The 22,781-nt window shown below is 49.6% G+C and overlaps 18 non-coding genes across 18 annotated transcripts; all 18 read right to left on the bottom strand.

Moving 5' to 3' along the window:
- Positions 1 to 940: 940 nt before the first annotated feature.
- On the bottom strand, positions 941 to 1,013 carry trnar-acg (transfer RNA arginine (anticodon ACG)). The gene has a single exon. It is a non-coding gene; the product is annotated as a tRNA-Arg (tRNA).
- A 1,163-nt stretch (positions 1,014 to 2,176) lies between these two features.
- Positions 2,177 to 2,249, bottom strand: trnar-acg (transfer RNA arginine (anticodon ACG)). Its single transcript has one exon. It is a non-coding gene; the product is annotated as a tRNA-Arg (tRNA).
- Positions 2,250 to 3,412: 1,163 nt separating this feature from the next.
- Positions 3,413 to 3,485, bottom strand: trnar-acg (transfer RNA arginine (anticodon ACG)). The gene has a single exon. It is a non-coding gene; the product is annotated as a tRNA-Arg (tRNA).
- Positions 3,486 to 4,648: 1,163 nt separating this feature from the next.
- On the bottom strand, positions 4,649 to 4,721 carry trnar-acg (transfer RNA arginine (anticodon ACG)). The gene has a single exon. It is a non-coding gene; the product is annotated as a tRNA-Arg (tRNA).
- Positions 4,722 to 5,884: 1,163 nt separating this feature from the next.
- trnar-acg (transfer RNA arginine (anticodon ACG)) lies at positions 5,885 to 5,957 on the bottom strand. The gene has a single exon. It is a non-coding gene; the product is annotated as a tRNA-Arg (tRNA).
- Positions 5,958 to 7,120: 1,163 nt separating this feature from the next.
- On the bottom strand, positions 7,121 to 7,193 carry trnar-acg (transfer RNA arginine (anticodon ACG)). The gene has a single exon. It is a non-coding gene; the product is annotated as a tRNA-Arg (tRNA).
- Positions 7,194 to 8,356: 1,163 nt separating this feature from the next.
- On the bottom strand, positions 8,357 to 8,429 carry trnar-acg (transfer RNA arginine (anticodon ACG)). The gene has a single exon. It is a non-coding gene; the product is annotated as a tRNA-Arg (tRNA).
- A 1,163-nt stretch (positions 8,430 to 9,592) lies between these two features.
- Positions 9,593 to 9,665, bottom strand: trnar-acg (transfer RNA arginine (anticodon ACG)). Its single transcript has one exon. It is a non-coding gene; the product is annotated as a tRNA-Arg (tRNA).
- Positions 9,666 to 10,828: 1,163 nt separating this feature from the next.
- Positions 10,829 to 10,901, bottom strand: trnar-acg (transfer RNA arginine (anticodon ACG)). Its single transcript has one exon. It is a non-coding gene; the product is annotated as a tRNA-Arg (tRNA).
- A 1,163-nt stretch (positions 10,902 to 12,064) lies between these two features.
- trnar-acg (transfer RNA arginine (anticodon ACG)) lies at positions 12,065 to 12,137 on the bottom strand. The gene has a single exon. It is a non-coding gene; the product is annotated as a tRNA-Arg (tRNA).
- Positions 12,138 to 13,300: 1,163 nt separating this feature from the next.
- On the bottom strand, positions 13,301 to 13,373 carry trnar-acg (transfer RNA arginine (anticodon ACG)). Its single transcript has one exon. It is a non-coding gene; the product is annotated as a tRNA-Arg (tRNA).
- Positions 13,374 to 14,536: 1,163 nt separating this feature from the next.
- Positions 14,537 to 14,609, bottom strand: trnar-acg (transfer RNA arginine (anticodon ACG)). The gene has a single exon. It is a non-coding gene; the product is annotated as a tRNA-Arg (tRNA).
- Positions 14,610 to 15,772: 1,163 nt separating this feature from the next.
- Positions 15,773 to 15,845, bottom strand: trnar-acg (transfer RNA arginine (anticodon ACG)). Its single transcript has one exon. It is a non-coding gene; the product is annotated as a tRNA-Arg (tRNA).
- Positions 15,846 to 17,008: 1,163 nt separating this feature from the next.
- On the bottom strand, positions 17,009 to 17,081 carry trnar-acg (transfer RNA arginine (anticodon ACG)). The gene has a single exon. It is a non-coding gene; the product is annotated as a tRNA-Arg (tRNA).
- A 1,163-nt stretch (positions 17,082 to 18,244) lies between these two features.
- Positions 18,245 to 18,317, bottom strand: trnar-acg (transfer RNA arginine (anticodon ACG)). Its single transcript has one exon. It is a non-coding gene; the product is annotated as a tRNA-Arg (tRNA).
- Positions 18,318 to 19,480: 1,163 nt separating this feature from the next.
- Positions 19,481 to 19,553, bottom strand: trnar-acg (transfer RNA arginine (anticodon ACG)). The gene has a single exon. It is a non-coding gene; the product is annotated as a tRNA-Arg (tRNA).
- Positions 19,554 to 20,716: 1,163 nt separating this feature from the next.
- Positions 20,717 to 20,789, bottom strand: trnar-acg (transfer RNA arginine (anticodon ACG)). The gene has a single exon. It is a non-coding gene; the product is annotated as a tRNA-Arg (tRNA).
- A 1,163-nt stretch (positions 20,790 to 21,952) lies between these two features.
- On the bottom strand, positions 21,953 to 22,025 carry trnar-acg (transfer RNA arginine (anticodon ACG)). The gene has a single exon. It is a non-coding gene; the product is annotated as a tRNA-Arg (tRNA).
- Between the last annotated feature and the right edge of the window lie 756 nt (positions 22,026 to 22,781).

Raw genomic sequence — 22,781 nt, 5'->3', positions numbered from 1 at the left:
GTGTGGTAAGTGGCAATTCGTTGAAGGCAGAGCTCTTAATATGACGAGCAGTTTACAGCTGAACATGTTGCAGCTGAGGCACAGGACAGTGCCTTCGCCGTTTTGCTTGAACACTTGCATCTGTGTGTCAGCAGGGAGTGCCTTTGAGCAGCAATGCATGAAAAGAGGCAGCACTTTCTTTCAGGCAAAGCCTCAGGCAATAGAATCATCTGTCCATCAGTCAGACAGGCCTCTCGCTTGCTCCCTCACGCTCGTGGCGGCTGCGACGTTACGCTCAACTCGCTTCCCTTCCGCAGGCTCGAGCTCTTCTTGGCGTCTTTCACCATATCCGTGGCTTCCAGTCCTGCCCTTGCTCGCTTGCTATTGCTCAGTAACGTCGATTGGAGCAAAGCATGAAAAGTGTTCAGGGAGCAGGCCAACCTGAAGCAGGAGATTTCTGCTGGTCGTGGAAGCGAGCAGGCAAGTGATAAGGGGCGAGTCAGATGCAAACTGGGAGCTAATACCAGATGTGAATGGGGAATTTGCTCAAATGGGAGAGTGCTTACTTTGCACGTGTGAGGCAGTGGGATCAATGCCTGCATTCTCCACTGTTCTTTTGGCTCAGTTAATAGTTCAGACACAAGAGTTGTGTCAGGTGTGGGTGAGCCCATCTGCTTCTGAAGGTCACCGCAGGCTGAGGGACATCAAATCCTTTGGTGTGCTGTCGCAGCAAAACTTCTCGATTTTTGCATGCATGCAGCTGAAATGGAAAGAAGGAAAAACATCTTTACAAGTATCAATGCCTTTTCTAAGGATTGAACTCAGGACCTTCAGATTATGAGACTGACGTGCTGCCTACTGCACTAAGAAGGTACTTCCCAGTTTAAGAGCTGGACAGTTTGACCAAATATGTTCGCTTACGTGGCATCCAAAGCCATAATGCAAAGATTGCAAAAATACTCGAGCCAGGTAGGAGTCAAACCTACAATCTTCTGATCCGTAGTCAGATGCGTTATCCATTGCGCCACTGGCCCAGTCTGTGAAAAATAGCTGCGACATCAGCAGGTGCACAGGACGGGCAGATTCCAAGGCATGAGGCAGACAATCACCAAAGAGAGGCACCTCTGTCGCATCCCTTCGATTCACAGGTGGGAGAGCGGAGCAGTGCAGTCGAAAACAAAGCAAAGCAAAGTCGTGCTTAGGTAGTTGGTTGCACTCCGGCTTGAAGCAGTGAGCATTCTTTTGAAGTATGTATGTGTGTGGTAAGTGGCAATTCGTTGAAGGCAGAGCTCTTAATATGACGAGCAGTTTACAGCTGAACATGTTGCAGCTGAGGCACAGGACAGTGCCTTCGCCGTTTTGCTTGAACACTTGCATCTGTGTGTCAGCAGGGAGTGCCTTTGAGCAGCAATGCATGAAAAGAGGCAGCACTTTCTTTCAGGCAAAGCCTCAGGCAATAGAATCATCTGTCCATCAGTCAGACAGGCCTCTCGCTTGCTCCCTCACGCTCGTGGCGGCTGCGACGTTACGCTCAACTCGCTTCCCTTCCGCAGGCTCGAGCTCTTCTTGGCGTCTTTCACCATATCCGTGGCTTCCAGTCCTGCCCTTGCTCGCTTGCTATTGCTCAGTAACGTCGATTGGAGCAAAGCATGAAAAGTGTTCAGGGAGCAGGCCAACCTGAAGCAGGAGATTTCTGCTGGTCGTGGAAGCGAGCAGGCAAGTGATAAGGGGCGAGTCAGATGCAAACTGGGAGCTAATACCAGATGTGAATGGGGAATTTGCTCAAATGGGAGAGTGCTTACTTTGCACGTGTGAGGCAGTGGGATCAATGCCTGCATTCTCCACTGTTCTTTTGGCTCAGTTAATAGTTCAGACACAAGAGTTGTGTCAGGTGTGGGTGAGCCCATCTGCTTCTGAAGGTCACCGCAGGCTGAGGGACATCAAATCCTTTGGTGTGCTGTCGCAGCAAAACTTCTCGATTTTTGCATGCATGCAGCTGAAATGGAAAGAAGGAAAAACATCTTTACAAGTATCAATGCCTTTTCTAAGGATTGAACTCAGGACCTTCAGATTATGAGACTGACGTGCTGCCTACTGCACTAAGAAGGTACTTCCCAGTTTAAGAGCTGGACAGTTTGACCAAATATGTTCGCTTACGTGGCATCCAAAGCCATAATGCAAAGATTGCAAAAATACTCGAGCCAGGTAGGAGTCGAACCTACAATCTTCTGATCCGTAGTCAGACGCGTTATCCATTGCGCCACTGGCCCAGTCTGTGAAAAATAGCTGCGACATCAGCAGGTGCACAGGACGGGCAGATTACAAGGCATGAGGCAGACAATCACCAAAGAGAGGCACCTCTGTCGCATCCCTTCGATTCACAGGTGGGAGAGCGGAGCAGTGCAGTAGAAAACAAAGCAAAGCAAAGTCGTGCTTAGGTAGTTGGTTGCACTCCGGCTTGAAGCAGTGAGCATTCTTTTGAAGTATGTATGTGTGTGGTAAGTGGCAATTCGTTGAAGGCAGAGCTCTTAATATGACGAGCAGTTTACAGCTGAACATGTTGCAGCTGAGGCACAGGACAGTGCCTTCGCCGTTTTGCTTGAACACTTGCATCTGTGTGTCAGCAGGGAGTGCCTTTGAGCAGCAATGCATGAAAAGAGGCAGCACTTTCTTTCAGGCAAAGCCTCAGGCAATAGAATCATCTGTCCATCAGTCAGACAGGCCTCTCGCTTGCTCCCTCACGCTCGTGGCGGCTGCGACGTTACGCTCAACTCGCTTCCCTTCCGCAGGCTCGAGCTCTTCTTGGCGTCTTTCACCATATCCGTGGCTTCCAGTCCTGCCCTTGCTCGCTTGCTATTGCTCAGTAACGTCGATTGGAGCAAAGCATGAAAAGTGTTCAGGGAGCAGGCCAACCTGAAGCAGGAGATTTCTGCTGGTCGTGGAAGCGAGCAGGCAAGTGATAAGGGGCGAGTCAGATGCAAACTGGGAGCTAATACCAGATGTGAATGGGGAATTTGCTCAAATGGGAGAGTGCTTACTTTGCACGTGTGAGGCAGTGGGATCAATGCCTGCATTCTCCACTGTTCTTTTGGCTCAGTTAATAGTTCAGACACAAGAGTTGTGTCAGGTGTGGGTGAGCCCATCTGCTTCTGAAGGTCACCGCAGGCTGAGGGACATCAAATCCTTTGGTGTGCTGTCGCAGCAAAACTTCTCGATTTTTGCATGCATGCAGCTGAAATGGAAAGAAGGAAAAACATCTTTACAAGTATCAATGCCTTTTCTAAGGATTGAACTCAGGACCTTCAGATTATGAGACTGACGTGCTGCCTACTGCACTAAGAAGGTACTTCCCAGTTTAAGAGCTGGACAGTTTGACCAAATATGTTCGCTTACGTGGCATCCAAAGCCATAATGCAAAGATTGCAAAAATACTCGAGCCAGGTAGGAGTCAAACCTACAATCTTCTGATCCGTAGTCAGATGCGTTATCCATTGCGCCACTGGCCCAGTCTGTGAAAAATAGCTGCGACATCAGCAGGTGCACAGGACGGGCAGATTCCAAGGCATGAGGCAGACAATCACCAAAGAGAGGCACCTCTGTCGCATCCCTTCGATTCACAGGTGGGAGAGCGGAGCAGTGCAGTCGAAAACAAAGCAAAGCAAAGTCGTGCTTAGGTAGTTGGTTGCACTCCGGCTTGAAGCAGTGAGCATTCTTTTGAAGTATGTATGTGTGTGGTAAGTGGCAATTCGTTGAAGGCAGAGCTCTTAATATGACGAGCAGTTTACAGCTGAACATGTTGCAGCTGAGGCACAGGACAGTGCCTTCGCCGTTTTGCTTGAACACTTGCATCTGTGTGTCAGCAGGGAGTGCCTTTGAGCAGCAATGCATGAAAAGAGGCAGCACTTTCTTTCAGGCAAAGCCTCAGGCAATAGAATCATCTGTCCATCAGTCAGACAGGCCTCTCGCTTGCTCCCTCACGCTCGTGGCGGCTGCGACGTTACGCTCAACTCGCTTCCCTTCCGCAGGCTCGAGCTCTTCTTGGCGTCTTTCACCATATCCGTGGCTTCCAGTCCTGCCCTTGCTCGCTTGCTATTGCTCAGTAACGTCGATTGGAGCAAAGCATGAAAAGTGTTCAGGGAGCAGGCCAACCTGAAGCAGGAGATTTCTGCTGGTCGTGGAAGCGAGCAGGCAAGTGATAAGGGGCGAGTCAGATGCAATCTGGGAGCTAATACCAGATGTGAATGGGGAATTTGCTCAAATGGGAGAGCGCTTACTTTGCATGTGTGAGGCAGTGGGATCAATGCCTGCATTCTCCACTGTTCTTTTGGCTCAGTTAATAGTTCAGACACAAGAGTTGTGTCAGGTGTGGGTGAGCCCATCTGCTTCTGAAGGTCACCGCAGGCTGAGGGACATCAAATCCTTTGGTGTGCTGTCGCAGCAAAACTTCTCGATTTTTGCATGCATGCAGCTGAAATGGAAAGAAGGAAAAACATCTTTACAAGTATCAATGCCTTTTCTAAGGATTGAACTCAGGACCTTCAGATTATGAGACTGACGTGCTGCCTACTGCACTAAGAAGGTACTTCCCAGTTTAAGAGCTGGACAGTTTGACCAAATATGTTCGCTTACGTGGCATCCAAAGCCATAATGCAAAGATTGCAAAAATACTCGAGCCAGGTAGGAGTCGAACCTACAATCTTCTGATCCGTAGTCAGATGCGTTATCCATTGCGCCACTGGCCCAGTCTGTGAAAAATAGCTGCGACATCAGCAGGTGCACAGGACGGGCAGATTCCAAGGCATGAGGCAGACAATCACCAAAGAGAGGCACCTCTGTCGCATCCCTTCGATTCACAGGTGGGAGAGCGGAGCAGTGCAGTCGAAAACAAAGCAAAGCAAAGTCGTGCTTAGGTAGTTGGTTGCACTCCGGCTTGAAGCAGTGAGCATTCTTTTGAAGTATGTATGTGTGTGGTAAGTGGCAATTCGTTGAAGGCAGAGCTCTTAATATGACGAGCAGTTTACAGCTGAACATGTTGCAGCTGAGGCACAGGACAGTGCCTTCGCCGTTTTGCTTGAACACTTGCATCTGTGTGTCAGCAGGGAGTGCCTTTGAGCAGCAATGCATGAAAAGAGGCAGCACTTTCTTTCAAGCAAAGCCTCAGGCAATAGAATCATCTGTCCATCAGTCAGACAGGCCTCTCGCTTGCTCCCTCATGCTCGTGGCGGCTGCAACGTTACGCTCAACTCACTTCCCTTCCGCAGGCTCGAGCTCTTCTTGGCGTCTTTCACCATATCCGTGGCTTCCAGTCCTGCCCTTGCTCGCTTGCTATTGCTCAGTAACGTCGATTGGAGCAAAGCATGAAAAGTGTTCAGGGAGCAGGCCAACCTGAAGCAGGAGATTTCTGCTGGTCGTGGAAGCGAGCAGGCAAGTGATAAGGGGCGAGTCAGATGCAAACTGGGAGCTAATACCAGATGTGAATGGGGAATTTGCTCAAATGGGAGAGTGCTTACTTTGCACGTGTGAGGCAGTGGGATCAATGCCTGCATTCTCCACTGTTCTTTTGGCTCAGTTAATAGTTCAGACACAAGAGTTGTGTCAGGTGTGGGTGAGCCCATCTGCTTCTGAAGGTCACCGCAGGCTGAGGGACATCAAATCCTTTGGTGTGCTGTCGCAGCAAAACTTCTCGATTTTTGCATGCATGCAGCTGAAATGGAAAGAAGGAAAAACATCTTTACAAGTATCAATGCCTTTTCTAAGGATTGAACTCAGGACCTTCAGATTATGAGACTGACGTGCTGCCTACTGCACTAAGAAGGTACTTCCCAGTTTAAGAGCTGGACAGTTTGACCAAATATGTTCGCTTACGTGGCATCCAAAGCCATAATGCAAAGATTGCAAAAATACTCGAGCCAGGTAGGAGTCGAACCTACAATCTTCTGATCCGTAGTCAGACGCGTTATCCATTGCGCCACTGGCCCAGTCTGTGAAAAATAGCTGCGACATCAGCAGGTGCACAGGACGGGCAGATTACAAGGCATGAGGCAGACAATCACCAAAGAGAGGCACCTCTGTCGCATCCCTTCGATTCACAGGTGGGAGAGCGGAGCAGTGCAGTAGAAAACAAAGCAAAGCAAAGTCGTGCTTAGGTAGTTGGTTGCACTCCGGCTTGAAGCAGTGAGCATTCTTTTGAAGTATGTATGTGTGTGGTAAGTGGCAATTCGTTGAAGGCAGAGCTCTTAATATGACGAGCAGTTTACAGCTGAACATGTTGCAGCTGAGGCACAGGACAGTGCCTTCGCCGTTTTGCTTGAACACTTGCATCTGTGTGTCAGCAGGGAGTGCCTTTGAGCAGCAATGCATGAAAAGAGGCAGCACTTTCTTTCAGGCAAAGCCTCAGGCAATAGAATCATCTGTCCATCAGTCAGACAGGCCTCTCGCTTGCTCCCTCACGCTCGTGGCGGCTGCGACGTTACGCTCAACTCGCTTCCCTTCCGCAGGCTCGAGCTCTTCTTGGCGTCTTTCACCATATCCGTGGCTTCCAGTCCTGCCCTTGCTCGCTTGCTATTGCTCAGTAACGTCGATTGGAGCAAAGCATGAAAAGTGTTCAGGGAGCAGGCCAACCTGAAGCAGGAGATTTCTGCTGGTCGTGGAAGCGAGCAGGCAAGTGATAAGGGGCGAGTCAGATGCAAACTGGGAGCTAATACCAGATGTGAATGGGGAATTTGCTCAAATGGGAGAGTGCTTACTTTGCACGTGTGAGGCAGTGGGATCAATGCCTGCATTCTCCACTGTTCTTTTGGCTCAGTTAATAGTTCAGACACAAGAGTTGTGTCAGGTGTGGGTGAGCCCATCTGCTTCTGAAGGTCACCGCAGGCTGAGGGACATCAAATCCTTTGGTGTGCTGTCGCAGCAAAACTTCTCGATTTTTGCATGCATGCAGCTGAAATGGAAAGAAGGAAAAACATCTTTACAAGTATCAATGCCTTTTCTAAGGATTGAACTCAGGACCTTCAGATTATGAGACTGACGTGCTGCCTACTGCACTAAGAAGGTACTTCCCAGTTTAAGAGCTGGACAGTTTGACCAAATATGTTCGCTTACGTGGCATCCAAAGCCATAATGCAAAGATTGCAAAAATACTCGAGCCAGGTAGGAGTCAAACCTACAATCTTCTGATCCGTAGTCAGATGCGTTATCCATTGCGCCACTGGCCCAGTCTGTGAAAAATAGCTGCGACATCAGCAGGTGCACAGGACGGGCAGATTCCAAGGCATGAGGCAGACAATCACCAAAGAGAGGCACCTCTGTCGCATCCCTTCGATTCACAGGTGGGAGAGCGGAGCAGTGCAGTCGAAAACAAAGCAAAGCAAAGTCGTGCTTAGGTAGTTGGTTGCACTCCGGCTTGAAGCAGTGAGCATTCTTTTGAAGTATGTATGTGTGTGGTAAGTGGCAATTCGTTGAAGGCAGAGCTCTTAATATGACGAGCAGTTTACAGCTGAACATGTTGCAGCTGAGGCACAGGACAGTGCCTTCGCCGTTTTGCTTGAACACTTGCATCTGTGTGTCAGCAGGGAGTGCCTTTGAGCAGCAATGCATGAAAAGAGGCAGCACTTTCTTTCAGGCAAAGCCTCAGGCAATAGAATCATCTGTCCATCAGTCAGACAGGCCTCTCGCTTGCTCCCTCACGCTCGTGGCGGCTGCGACGTTACGCTCAACTCGCTTCCCTTCCGCAGGCTCGAGCTCTTCTTGGCGTCTTTCACCATATCCGTGGCTTCCAGTCCTGCCCTTGCTCGCTTGCTATTGCTCAGTAACGTCGATTGGAGCAAAGCATGAAAAGTGTTCAGGGAGCAGGCCAACCTGAAGCAGGAGATTTCTGCTGGTCGTGGAAGCGAGCAGGCAAGTGATAAGGGGCGAGTCAGATGCAAACTGGGAGCTAATACCAGATGTGAATGGGGAATTTGCTCAAATGGGAGAGCGCTTACTTTGCATGTGTGAGGCAGTGGGATCAATGCCTGCATTCTCCACTGTTCTTTTGGCTCAGTTAATAGTTCAGACACAAGAGTTGTGTCAGGTGTGGGTGAGCCCATCTGCTTCTGAAGGTCACCGCAGGCTGAGGGACATCAAATCCTTTGGTGTGCTGTCGCAGCAAAACTTCTCGATTTTTGCATGCATGCAGCTGAAATGGAAAGAAAGAAAAACATCTTTACAAGTATCAATGCCTTCTCTAAGGATTGAACTGAGGACCTTCAGATAACGAGACTGACGTGCTGCCTACTGCACTAAGAAGGTACTTCCCAGTTTAAGAGCTGGACAGTTTGACCAAATATGTTCGCTTACGTGGCATCCAAAGCCATAATGCAAAGATTGCAAAAATACTCGAGCCAGGTAGGAGTCGAACCTACAATCTTCTGATCCGTAGTCAGACGCGTTATCCATTGCGCCACTGGCCCAGCCTGTGAAAAATAGCTGCGACATCAGCAGGTGCACAGGACGGGCAGATTACAAGGCATGAGGCAGACAATCACCAAAGAGAGGCACCTCTGTCGCATCCCTTCGATTCACAGGTGGGAGAGCGGAGCAGTGCAGTAGAAAACAAAGCAAAGCAAAGTCGTGCTTAGGTAGTTGGTTGCACTCCGGCTTGAAGCAGTGAGCATTCTTTTGAAGTATGTATGTGTGTGGTAAGTGGCAATTCGCTGAAGGCAGAGCTCTTAATATGACGAGCAGTTTACAGCTGAACATGTTGCAGCTGAGGCACAGGACAGTGCCTTCGCCGTTTTGCTTGAACACTTGCATCTGTGTGTCAGCAGGGAGTGCCTTTGAGCAGCAATGCATGAAAAGAGGCAGCACTTTCTTTCAGGCAAAGCCTCAGGCAATAGAATCATCTGTCCATCAGTCAGACAGGCCTCTCGCTTGCTCCCTCACGCTCGTGGCGGCTGCGACGTTACGCTCAACTCGCTTCCCTTCCGCAGGCTCGAGCTCTTCTTGGCGTCTTTCACCATATCCGTGGCTTCCAGTCCTGCCCTTGCTCGCTTGCTATTGCTCAGTAACGTCGATTGGAGCAAAGCATGAAAAGTGTTCAGGGAGCAGGCCAACCTGAAGCAGGAGATTTCTGCTGGTCGTGGAAGCGAGCAGGCAAGTGATAAGGGGCGAGTCAGATGCAATCTGGGAGCTAATACCAGATGTGAATGGGGAATTTGCTCAAATGGGAGAGCGCTTACTTTGCATGTGTGAGGCAGTGGGATCAATGCCTGCATTCTCCACTGTTCTTTTGGCTCAGTTAATAGTTCAGACACAAGAGTTGTGTCAGGTGTGGGTGAGCCCATCTGCTTCTGAAGGTCACCGCAGGCTGAGGGACATCAAATCCTTTGGTGTGCTGTCGCAGCAAAACTTCTCGATTTTTGCATGCATGCAGCTGAAATGGAAAGAAGGAAAAACATCTTTACAAGTATCAATGCCTTTTCTAAGGATTGAACTCAGGACCTTCAGATTATGAGACTGACGTGCTGCCTACTGCACTAAGAAGGTACTTCCCAGTTTAAGAGCTGGACAGTTTGACCAAATATGTTCGCTTACGTGGCATCCAAAGCCATAATGCAAAGATTGCAAAAATACTCGAGCCAGGTAGGAGTCGAACCTACAATCTTCTGATCCGTAGTCAGATGCGTTATCCATTGCGCCACTGGCCCAGTCTGTGAAAAATAGCTGCGACATCAGCAGGTGCACAGGACGGGCAGATTCCAAGGCATGAGGCAGACAATCACCAAAGAGAGGCACCTCTGTCGCATCCCTTCGATTCACAGGTGGGAGAGCGGAGCAGTGCAGTCGAAAACAAAGCAAAGCAAAGTCGTGCTTAGGTAGTTGGTTGCACTCTGGCTTGAAGCAGTGAGCATTCTTTTGAAGTATGTATGTGTGTGGTAAGTGGCAATTCGTTGAAGGCAGAGCTCTTAATATGACGAGCAGTTTACAGCTGAACATGTTGCAGCTGAGGCACAGGACAGTGCCTTCGCCGTTTTGCTTGAACACTTGCATCTGTGTGTCAGCAGGGAGTGCCTTTGAGCAGCAATGCATGAAAAGAGGCAGCACTTTCTTTCAGGCAAAGCCTCAGGCAATAGAATCATCTGTCCATCAGTCAGACAGGCCTCTCGCTTGCTCCCTCACGCTCATGGCGGCTGCGACGTTACGCTCAACTCGCTTCCCTTCCGCAGGCTCAAGCTCTTCTTGGCGTCTTTCACCATATCCGTGGCTTCCAGTCCTGCCCTTGCTCGCTTGCTATTGCTCAGTAACGTCGATTGGAGCAAAGCATGAAAAGTGTTCAGGGAGCAGGCCAACCTGAAGCAGGAGATTTCTGCTGGTCGTGGAAGCGAGCAGGCAAGTGATAAGGGGCGAGTCAGATGCAAACTGGGAGCTAATACCAGATGTGAATGGGGAATTTGCTCAAATGGGAGAGCGCTTACTTTGCATGTGTGAGGCAGTGGGATCAATGCCTGCATTCTCCACTGTTCTTTTGGCTCAGTTAATAGTTCAGACACAAGAGTTGTGTCAGGTGTGGGTGAGCCCATCTGCTTCTGAAGGTCACCGCAGGCTGAGGGACATCAAATCCTTTGGTGTGCTGTCGCAGCAAAACTTCTCGATTTTTGCATGCATGCAGCTGAAATGGAAAGAAGGAAAAACATCTTTACAAGTATCAATGCCTTTTCTAAGGATTGAACTCAGGACCTTCAGATTATGAGACTGACGTGCTGCCTACTGCACTAAGAAGGTACTTCCCAGTTTAAGAGCTGGACAGTTTGACCAAATATGTTCGCTTACGTGGCATCCAAAGCCATAATGCAAAGATTGAAAAAATACTCGAGCCAGGTAGGAGTCGAACCTACAATCTTCTGATCCGTAGTCAGATGCGTTATCCATTGCGCCACTGGCCCAGTCTGTGAAAAATAGCTGCGACATCAGCAGGTGCACAGGACAGGCAGATTACAAGGCATGAGGCAGACAATCACCAAAGAGAGGCACCTCTGTCGCATCCCTTCGATTCACAGGTGGGAGAGCGGAGCAGTGCAGTCGAAAACAAAGCAAAGCAAAGTCGTGCTTAGGTAGTTGGTTGCACTCCGGCTTGAAGCAGTGAGCATTCTTTTGAAGTATGTATGTGTGTGGTAAGTGGCAATTCGTTGAAGGCAGAGCTCTTAATATGACGAGCAGTTTACAGCTGAACATGTTGCAGCTGAGGCACAGGACAGTGCCTTCGCCGTTTTGCTTGAACACTTGCATCTGTGTGTCAGCAGGGAGTGCCTTTGAGCAGCAATGCATGAAAAGAGGCAGCACTTTCTTTCAGGCAAAGCCTCAGGCAATAGAATCATCTGTCCATCAGTCAGACAGGCCTCTCGCTTGCTCCCTCACGCTCGTGGCGGCTGCGACGTTACGCTCAACTCGCTTCCCTTCCGCAGGCTCGAGCTCTTCTTGGCGTCTTTCACCATATCCGTGGCTTCCAGTCCTGCCCTTGCTCGCTTGCTATTGCTCAGTAACGTCGATTGGAGCAAAGCATGAAAAGTGTTCAGGGAGCAGGCCAACCTGAAGCAGGAGATTTCTGCTGGTCGTGGAAGCGAGCAGGCAAGTGATAAGGGGCGAGTCAGATGCAAACTGGGAGCTAATACCAGATGTGAATGGGGAATTTGCTCAAATGGGAGAGCGCTTACTTTGCATGTGTGAGGCAGTGGGATCAATGCCTGCATTCTCCACTGTTCTTTTGGCTCAGTTAATAGTTCAGACACAAGAGTTGTGTCAGGTGTGGGTGAGCCCATCTGCTTCTGAAGGTCACCGCAGGCTGAGGGACATCAAATCCTTTGGTGTGCTGTCGCAGCAAAACTTCTCGATTTTTGCATGCATGCAGCTGAAATGGAAAGAAGGAAAAACATCTTTACAAGTATCAATGCCTTTTCTAAGGATTGAACTCAGGACCTTCAGATTATGAGACTGACGTGCTGCCTACTGCACTAAGAAGGTACTTCCCAGTTTAAGAGCTGGACAGTTTGACCAAATATGTTCGCTTACGTGGCATCCAAAGCCATAATGCAAAGATTGCAAAAATACTCGAGCCAGGTAGGAGTCGAACCTACAATCTTCTGATCCGTAGTCAGACGCGTTATCCATTGCGCCACTGGCCCAGCCTGTGAAAAATAGCTGCGACATCAGCAGGTGCACAGGACGGGCAGATTACAAGGCATGAGGCAGACAATCACCAAAGAGAGGCACCTCTGTCGCATCCCTTCGATTCACAGGTGGGAGAGCGGAGCAGTGCAGTAGAAAACAAAGCAAAGCAAAGTCGTGCTTAGGTAGTTGGTTGCACTCCGGCTTGAAGCAGTGAGCATTCTTTTGAAGTATGTATGTGTGTGGTAAGTGGCAATTCGCTGAAGGCAGAGCTCTTAATATGACGAGCAGTTTACAGCTGAACATGTTGCAGCTGAGGCACAGGACAGTGCCTTCGCCGTTTTGCTTGAACACTTGCATCTGTGTGTCAGCAGGGAGTGCCTTTGAGCAGCAATGCATGAAAAGAGGCAGCACTTTCTTTCAGGCAAAGCCTCAGGCAATAGAATCATCTGTCCATCAGTCAGACAGGCCTCTCGCTTGCTCCCTCACGCTCGTGGCGGCTGCGACGTTACGCTCAACTCGCTTCCCTTCCGCAGGCTCGAGCTCTTCTTGGCGTCTTTCACCATATCCGTGGCTTCCAGTCCTGCCCTTGCTCGCTTGCTATTGCTCAGTAACGTCGATTGGAGCAAAGCATGAAAAGTGTTCAGGGAGCAGGCCAACCTGAAGCAGGAGATTTCTGCTGGTCGTGGAAGCGAGCAGGCAAGTGATAAGGGGCGAGTCAGATGCAATCTGGGAGCTAATACCAGATGTGAATGGGGAATTTGCTCAAATGGGAGAGCGCTTACTTTGCATGTGTGAGGCAGTGGGATCAATGCCTGCATTCTCCACTGTTCTTTTGGCTCAGTTAATAGTTCAGACACAAGAGTTGTGTCAGGTGTGGGTGAGCCCATCTGCTTCTGAAGGTCACCGCAGGCTGAGGGACATCAAATCCTTTGGTGTGCTGTCGCAGCAAAACTTCTCGATTTTTGCATGCATGCAGCTGAAATGGAAAGAAGGAAAAACATCTTTACAAGTATCAATGCCTTTTCTAAGGATTGAACTCAGGACCTTCAGATTATGAGACTGACGTGCTGCCTACTGCACTAAGAAGGTACTTCCCAGTTTAAGAGCTGGACAGTTTGACCAAATATGTTCGCTTACGTGGCATCCAAAGCCATAATGCAAAGATTGCAAAAATACTCGAGCCAGGTAGGAGTCGAACCTACAATCTTCTGATCCGTAGTCAGACGCGTTATCCATTGCGCCACTGGCCCAGTCTGTGAAAAATAGCTGCGACATCAGCAGGTGCACAGGACGGGCAGATTACAAGGCATGAGGCAGACAATCACCAAAGAGAGGCACCTCTGTCGCATCCCTTCGATTCACAGGTGGGAGAGCGGAGCAGTGCAGTAGAAAACAAAGCAATGCAAAGTCGTGCTTAGGTAGTTGGTTGCACTCCGGCTTGAAGCAGTGAGCATTCTTTTGAAGTATGTATGTGTGTGGTAAGTGGCAATTCGCTGAAGGCAGAGCTCTTAATATGACGAGCAGTTTACAGCTGAACATGTTGCAGCTGAGGCACAGGACAGTGCCTTCGCCGTTTTGCTTGAACACTTGCATCTGTGTGTCAGCAGGGAGTGCCTTTGAGCAGCAATGCATGAAAAGAGGCAGCACTTTCTTTCAGGCAAAGCCTCAGGCAATAGAATCATCTGTCCATCAGTCAGACAGGCCTCTCGCTTGCTCCCTCACGCTCGTGGCGGCTGCGACGTTACGCTCAACTCGCTTCCCTTCCGCAGGCTCGAGCTCTTCTTGGCGTCTTTCACCATATCCGTGGCTTCCAGTCCTGCCCTTGCTCGCTTGCTATTGCTCAGTAACGTCGATTGGAGCAAAGCATGAAAAGTGTTCAGGGAGCAGGCCAACCTGAAGCAGGAGATTTCTGCTGGTCGTGGAAGCGAGGAGGCAAGTGATAAGGGGCGAGTCAGATGCAAACTGGGAGCTAATACCAGATGTGAATGGGGAATTTGCTCAAATGGGAGAGCGCTTACTTTGCATGTGTGAGGCAGTGGGATCAATTCCTGCATTCTCCACTGTTCTTTTGGCTCAGTTAATAGTTCAGACACAAGAGTTGTGTCAGGTGTGGGTGAGCCCATCTGCTTCTGAAGGTCACCGCAGGCTGAGGGACATCAAATCCTTTGGTGTGCTGTCGCAGCAAAACTTCTCGATTTTTGCATGCATGCAGCTGAAATGGAAAGAAGGAAAAACATCTTTACAAGTATCAATGCCTTTTCTAAGGATTGAACTCAGGACCTTCAGATTATGAGACTGACGTGCTGCCTACTGCACTAAGAAGGTACTTCCCAGTTTAAGAGCTGGACAGTTTGACCAAATATGTTCGCTTACGTGGCATCCAAAGCCATAATGCAAAGATTGCAAAAATACTCGAGCCAGGTAGGAGTCGAACCTACAATCTTCTGATCCGTAGTCAGACGCGTTATCCATTGCGCCACTGGCCCAGTCTGTGAAAAATAGCTGCGACATCAGCAGGTGCACAGGACGGGCAGATTACAAGGCATGAGGCAGACAATCACCAAAGAGAGGCACCTCTGTCGCATCCCTTCGATTCACAGGTGGGAGAGCGGAGCAGTGCAGTAGAAAACAAAGCAAAGCAAAGTCGTGCTTAGGTAGTTGGTTGCACTCCGGCTTGAAGCAGTGAGCATTCTTTTGAAGTATGTATGTGTGTGGTAAGTGGCAATTCGCTGAAGGCAGAGCTCTTAATATGACGAGCAGTTTACAGCTGAACATGTTGCAGCTGAGGCACAGGACAGTGCCTTCGCCGTTTTGCTTGAACACTTGCATCTGTGTGTCAGCAGGGAGTGCCTTTGAGCAGCAATGCATGAAAAGAGGCAGCACTTTCTTTCAGGCAAAGCCTCAGGCAATAGAATCATCTGTCCATCAGTCAGACAGGCCTCTCGCTTGCTCCCTCACGCTCGTGGCGGCTGCGACGTTACGCTCAACTCGCTTCCCTTCCGCAGGCTCGAGCTCTTCTTGGCGTCTTTCACCATATCCGTGGCTTCCAGTCCTGCCCTTGCTCGCTTGCTATTGCTCAGTAACGTCGATTGGAGCAAAGCATGAAAAGTGTTCAGGGAGCAGGCCAACCTGAAGCAGGAGATTTCTGCTGGTCGTGGAAGCGAGCAGGCAAGTGATAAGGGGCGAGTCAGATGCAAACTGGGAGCTAATACCAGATGTGAATGGGGAATTTGCTCAAATGGGAGAGCGCTTACTTTGCATGTGTGAGGCAGTGGGATCAATGCCTGCATTCTCCACTGTTCTTTTGGCTCAGTTAATAGTTCAGACACAAGAGTTGTGTCAGGTGTGGGTGAGCCCATCTGCTTCTGAAGGTCACCGCAGGCTGAGGGACATCAAATCCTTTGGTGTGCTGTCGCAGCAAAACTTCTCGATTTTTGCATGCATGCAGCTGAAATGGAAAGAAGGAAAAACATCTTTACAAGTATCAATGCCTTTTCTAAGGATTGAACTCAGGACCTTCAGATTATGAGACTGACGTGCTGCCTACTGCACTAAGAAGGTACTTCCCAGTTTAAGAGCTGGACAGTTTGACCAAATATGTTCGCTTACGTGGCATCCAAAGCCATAATGCAAAGATTGCAAAAATACTCGAGCCAGGTAGGAGTCGAACCTACAATCTTCTGATCCGTAGTCAGACGCGTTATCCATTGCGCCACTGGCCCAGCCTGTGAAAAATAGCTGCGACATCAGCAGGTGCACAGGACGGGCAGATTACAAGGCATGAGGCAGACAATCACCAAAGAGAGGCACCTCTGTCGCATCCCTTCGATTCACAGGTGGGAGAGCGGAGCAGTGCAGTAGAAAACAAAGCAAAGCAAAGTCGTGCTTAGGTAGTTGGTTGCACTCCGGCTTGAAGCAGTGAGCATTCTTTTGAAGTATGTATGTGTGTGGTAAGTGGCAATTCGTTGAAGGCAGAGCTCTTAATATGACGAGCAGTTTACAGCTGAACATGTTGCAGCTGAGGCACAGGACAGTGCCTTCGCCGTTTTGCTTGAACACTTGCATCTGTGTGTCAGCAGGGAGTGCCTTTGAGCAGCAATGCATGAAAAGAGGCAGCACTTTCTTTCAGGCAAAGCCTCAGGCAATAGAATCATCTGTCCATCAGTCAGACAGGCCTCTCGCTTGCTCCCTCACGCTCGTGGCGGCTGCGACGTTACGCTCAACTCGCTTCCCTTCCGCAGGCTCGAGCTCTTCTTGGCGTCTTTCACCATATCCGTGGCTTCCAGTCCTGCCCTTGCTCGCCTGCTATTGCTCAGTAACGTCGATTGGAGCAAAGCATAAAAAGTGTTCAGGGAGCAGGCCAACCTGAAGCAGGAGATTTCTGCTGGTCGTGGAAGCGAGCAGGCAAGTGATAAGGGGCGAGTCAGATGCAATCTGGGAGCTAATACCAGATGTGAATGGGGAAATTGCTCAAATGGGAGAGCGCTTACTTTGCATGTGTGAGGCAGTGGGATCAATGCCTGCATTCTCCACTGTTCTTTTGGCTCAGTTAATAGTTCAGACACAAGAGTTGTGTCAGGTGTGGGTGAGCCCATCTGCTTCTGAAGGTCACCGCAGGCTGAGGGACATCAAATCCTTTGGTGTGCTGTCGCAGCAAAACTTCTCGATTTTTGCATGCATGCAGCTGAAATGGAAAGAAGGAAAAACATCTTTACAAGTATCAATGCCTTTTCTAAGGATTGAACTCAGGACCTTCAGATTATGAGACTGACGTGCTGCCTACTGCACTAAGAAGGTACTTCCCAGTTTAAGAGCTGGACAGTTTGACCAAATATGTTCGCTTACGTGGCATCCAAAGCCATAATGCAAAGATTGCAAAAATACTCGAGCCAGGTAGGAGTCGAACCTACAATCTTCTGATCCGTAGTCAGACGCGTTATCCATTGCGCCACTGGCCCAGTCTGTGAAAAATAGCTGCGACATCAGCAGGTGCACAGGACGGGCAGATTACAAGGCATGAGGCAGACAATCACCAAAGAGAGGCACCTCTGTCGCATCCCTTCGATTCACAGGTGGGAGAGCGGAGCAGTGCAGTAGAAAACAAAGCAAAGCAAAGTCGTGCTTAGGTAGTTGGTTGCACTCCGGCTTGAAGCAGTGAGCATTCTTTTGAAGTATGTATGTGTGTGGTAAGTGGCAATTCGCTGAAGGCAGAGCTCTTAATATGACGAGCAGTTTACAGCTGAACATGTTGCAGCTGAGGCACAGGACAGTGCCTTCGCCGTTTTGCTTGAACACTTGCATCTGTGTGTCAGCAGGGAGTGCCTTTGAGCAGCAATGCATGAAAAGAGGCAGCACTTTCTTTCAGGCAAAGCCTCAGGCAATAGAATCATCTGTCCATCAGTCAGACAGGCCTCTCGCTTGCTCCCTCACGCTCGTGGCGGCTGCGACGTTACGCTCAACTCGCTTCCCTTCCGCAGGCTCGAGCTCTTCTTGGCGTCTTTCACCATATCCGTGGCTTCCAGTCCTGCCCTTGCTCGCTTGCTATTGCTCAGTAACGTCGATTGGAGCAAAGCATGAAAAGTGTTCAGGGAGCAGGCCAACCTGAAGCAGGAGATTTCTGCTGGTCGTGGAAGCGAGCAGGCAAGTGATAAGGGGCGAGTCAGATGCAAACTGGGAGCTAATACCAGATGTGAATGGGGAATTTGCTCAAATGGGAGAGCGCTTACTTTGCATGTGTGAGGCAGTGGGATCAATGCCTGCATTCTCCACTGTTCTTTTGGCTCAGTTAATAGTTCAGACACAAGAGTTGTGTCAGGTGTGGGTGAGCCCATCTGCTTCTGAAGGTCACCGCAGGCTGAGGGACATCAAATCCTTTGGTGTGCTGTCGCAGCAAAACTTCTCGATTTTTGCATGCATGCAGCTGAAATGGAAAGAAGGAAAAACATCTTTACAAGTATCAATGCCTTTTCTAAGGATTGAACTCAGGACCTTCAGATTATGAGACTGACGTGCTGCCTACTGCACTAAGAAGGTACTTCCCAGTTTAAGAGCTGGACAGTTTGACCAAATATGTTCGCTTACGTGGCATCCAAAGCCATAATGCAAAGATTGCAAAAATACTCGAGCCAGGTAGGAGTCGAACCTACAATCTTCTGATCCGTAGTCAGACGCGTTATCCATTGCGCCACTGGCCCAGCCTGTGAAAAATAGCTGCGACATCAGCAGGTGCACAGGACGGGCAGATTACAAGGCATGAGGCAGACAATCACCAAAGAGAGGCACCTCTGTCGCATCCCTTCGATTCACAGGTGGGAGAGCGGAGCAGTGCAGTAGAAAACAAAGCAAAGCAAAGTCGTGCTTAGGTAGTTGGTTGCACTCCGGCTTGAAGCAGTGAGCATTCTTTTGAAGTATGTATGTGTGTGGTAAGTGGCAATTCGCTGAAGGCAGAGCTCTTAATATGACGAGCAGTTTACAGCTGAACATGTTGCAGCTGAGGCACAGGACAGTGCCTTCGCCGTTTTGCTTGAACACTTGCATCTGTGTGTCAGCAGGGAGTGCCTTTGAGCAGCAATGCATGAAAAGAGGCAGCACTTTCTTTCAGGCAAAGCCTCAGGCAATAGAATCATCTGTCCATCAGTCAGACAGGCCTCTCGCTTGCTCCCTCACGCTCGTGGCGGCTGCGACGTTACGCTCAACTCGCTTCCCTTCCGCAGGCTCGAGCTCTTCTTGGCGTCTTTCACCATATCCGTGGCTTCCAGTCCTGCCCTTGCTCGCTTGCTATTGCTCAGTAACGTCGATTGGAGCAAAGCATGAAAAGTGTTCAGGGAGCAGGCCAACCTGAAGCAGGAGATTTCTGCTGGTCGTGGAAGCGAGGAGGCAAGTGATAAGGGGCGAGTCAGATGCAAACTGGGAGCTAATACCAGATGTGAATGGGGAATTTGCTCAAATGGGAGAGCGCTTACTTTGCATGTGTGAGGCAGTGGGATCAATTCCTGCATTCTCCACTGTTCTTTTGGCTCAGTTAATAGTTCAGACACAAGAGTTGTGTCAGGTGTGGGTGAGCCCATCTGCTTCTGAAGGTCACCGCAGGCTGAGGGACATCAAATCCTTTGGTGTGCTGTCGCAGCAAAACTTCTCGATTTTTGCATGCATGCAGCTGAAATGGAAAGAAGGAAAAACATCTTTACAAGTATCAATGCCTTTTCTAAGGATTGAACTCAGGACCTTCAGATTATGAGACTGACGTGCTGCCTACTGCACTAAGAAGGTACTTCCCAGTTTAAGAGCTGGACAGTTTGACCAAATATGTTCGCTTACGTGGCATCCAAAGCCATAATGCAAAGATTGCAAAAATACTCGAGCCAGGTAGGAGTCGAACCTACAATCTTCTGATCCGTAGTCAGACGCTTTATCCATTGCGCCACTGGCCCAGTCTGTGAAAAATAGCTGCGACATCAGCAGGTGCACAGGACGGGCAGATTACAAGGCATGAGGCAGACAATCACCAAAGAGAGGCACCTCTGTCGCATCCCTTCGATTCACAGGTGGGAGAGCGGAGCAGTGCAGTAGAAAACAAAGCAAAGCAAAGTCGTGCTTAGGTAGTTGGTTGCACTCCGGCTTGAAGCAGTGAGCATTCTTTTGAAGTATGTATGTGTGTGGTAAGTGGCAATTCGCTGAAGGCAGAGCTCTTAATATGACGAGCAGTTTACAGCTGAACATGTTGCAGCTGAGGCACAGGACAGTGCCTTCGCCGTTTTGCTTGAACACTTGCATCTGTGTGTCAGCAGGGAGTGCCTTTGAGCAGCAATGCATGAAAAGAGGCAGCACTTTCTTTCAGGCAAAGCCTCAGGCAATAGAATCATCTGTCCATCAGTCAGACAGGCCTCTCGCTTGCTCCCTCACGCTCGTGGCGGCTGCGACGTTACGCTCAACTCGCTTCCCTTCCGCAGGCTCGAGCTCTTCTTGGCGTCTTTCACCATATCCGTGGCTTCCAGTCCTGCCCTTGCTCGCTTGCTATTGCTCAGTAACGTCGATTGGAGCAAAGCATGAAAAGTGTTCAGGGAGCAGGCCAACCTGAAGCAGGAGATTTCTGCTGGTCGTGGAAGCGAGCAGGCAAGTGATAAGGGGCGAGTCAGATGCAAACTGGGAGCTAATACCAGATGTGAATGGGGAATTTGCTCAAATGGGAGAGCGCTTACTTTGCATGTGTGAGGCAGTGGGATCAATGCCTGCATTCTCCACTGTTCTTTTGGCTCAGTTAATAGTTCAGACACAAGAGTTGTGTCAGGTGTGGGTGAGCCCATCTGCTTCTGAAGGTCACCGCAGGCTGAGGGACATCAAATCCTTTGGTGTGCTGTCGCAGCAAAACTTCTCGATTTTTGCATGCATGCAGCTGAAATGGAAAGAAGGAAAAACATCTTTACAAGTATCAATGCCTTTTCTAAGGATTGAACTCAGGACCTTCAGATTATGAGACTGACGTGCTGCCTACTGCACTAAGAAGGTACTTCCCAGTTTAAGAGCTGGACAGTTTGACCAAATATGTTCGCTTACGTGGCATCCAAAGCCATAATGCAAAGATTGCAAAAATACTCGAGCCAGGTAGGAGTCGAACCTACAATCTTCTGATCCGTAGTCAGACGCGTTATCCATTGCGCCACTGGCCCAGCCTGTGAAAAATAGCTGCGACATCAGCAGGTGCACAGGACGGGCAGATTACAAGGCATGAGGCAGACAATCACCAAAGAGAGGCACCTCTGTCGCATCCCTTCGATTCACAGGTGGGAGAGCGGAGCAGTGCAGTAGAAAACAAAGCAAAGCAAAGTCGTGCTTAGGTAGTTGGTTGCACTCCGGCTTGAAGCAGTGAGCATTCTTTTGAAGTATGTATGTGTGTGGTAAGTGGCAATTCGTTGAAGGCAGAGCTCTTAATATGACGAGCAGTTTACAGCTGAACATGTTGCAGCTGAGGCACAGGACAGTGCCTTCGCCGTTTTGCTTGAACACTTGCATCTGTGTGTCAGCAGGGAGTGCCTTTGAGCAGCAATGCATGAAAAGAGGCAGCACTTTCTTTCAGGCAAAGCCTCAGGCAATAGAATCATCTGTCCATCAGTCAGACAGGCCTCTCGCTTGCTCCCTCACGCTCGTGGCGGCTGCGACGTTACGCTCAACTCGCTTCCCTTCCGCAGGCTCGAGCTCTTCTTGGCGTCTTTCACCATATCCGTGGCTTCCAGTCCTGCCCTTGCTCGCCTGCTATTGCTCAGTAACGTCGATTGGAGCAAAGCATAAAAAGTGTTCAGGGAGCAGGCCAACCTGAAGCAGGAGATTTCTGCTGGTCGTGGAAGCGAGCAGGCAAGTGATAAGGGGCGAGTCAGATGCAATCTGGGAGCTAATACCAGATGTGAATGGGGAATTTGCTCAAATGGGAGAGCGCTTACTTTGCATGTGTGAGGCAGTGGGATCAATGCCTGCATTCTCCACTGTTCTTTTGGCTCAGTTAATAGTTCAGACACAAGAGTTGTGTCAGGTGTGGGTGAGCCCATCTGCTTCTGAAGGTCACCGCAGGCTGAGGGACATCAAATCCTTTGGTGTGCTGTCGCAGCAAAACTTCTCGATTTTTGCATGCATGCAGCTGAAATGGAAAGAAGGAAAAACATCTTTACAAGTATCAATGCCTTTTCTAAGGATTGAACTCAGGACCTTCAGATTATGAGACTGACGTGCTGCCTACTGCACTAAGAAGGTACTTCCCAGTTTAAGAGCTGGACAGTTTGACCAAATATGTTCGCTTACGTGGCATCCAAAGCCATAATGCAAAGATTGCAAAAATACTCGAGCCAGGTAGGAGTCGAACCTACAATCTTCTGATCCGTAGTCAGACGCGTTATCCATTGCGCCACTGGCCCAGTCTGTGAAAACTAGCTGCGACATCAGCAGGTGCACAGGACGGGCAGATTACAAGGCATGAGGCAGACAATCACCAAAGAGAGGCACCTCTGTCGCATCCCTTCGATTCACAGGTGGGAGAGCGGAGCAGTGCAGTAGAAAACAAAGCAAAGCAAAGTCGTGCTTAGGTAGTTGGTTGCACTCCGGCTTGAAGCAGTGAGCATTCTTTTGAAGTATGTATGTGTGTGGTAAGTGGCAATTCGCTGAAGGCAGAGCTCTTAATATGACGAGCAGTTTACAGCTGAACATGTTGCAGCTGAGGCACAGGACAGTGCCTTCGCCGTTTTGCTTGAACACTTGCATCTGTGTGTCAGCAGGGAGTGCCTTTGAGCAGCAATGCATGAAAAGAGGCAGCACTTTCTTTCAGGCAAAGCCTCAGGCAATAGAATCATCTGTCCATCAGTCAGACAGGCCTCTCGCTTGCTCCCTCACGCTCGTGGCGGCTGCGACGTTACGCTCAACTCGCTTCCCTTCCGCAGGCTCGAGCTCTTCTTGGCGTCTTTCACCATATCCGTGGCTTCCAGTCCTGCCCTTGCTCGCTTGCTATTGCTCAGTAACGTCGATTGGAGCAAAGCATGAAAAGTGTTCAGGGAGCAGGCCAACCTGAAGCAGGAGATTTCTGCTGGTCGTGGAAGCGAGCAGGCAAGTGATAAGGGGCGAGTCAGATGCAAACTGGGAGCTAATACCAGATGTGAATGGGGAATTTGCTCAAATGG

The sequence above is a fragment of the Pristiophorus japonicus genome, chromosome 1, assembly GCF_044704955.1.
Source record: "Pristiophorus japonicus isolate sPriJap1 chromosome 1, sPriJap1.hap1, whole genome shotgun sequence".
NCBI classification, from domain to species: Eukaryota; Metazoa; Chordata; class Chondrichthyes; family Pristiophoridae; genus Pristiophorus; species Pristiophorus japonicus.
Note: the sequence above shows the minus strand (reverse complement) of the source record. Positions and strands in the feature narration are given on the sequence as shown.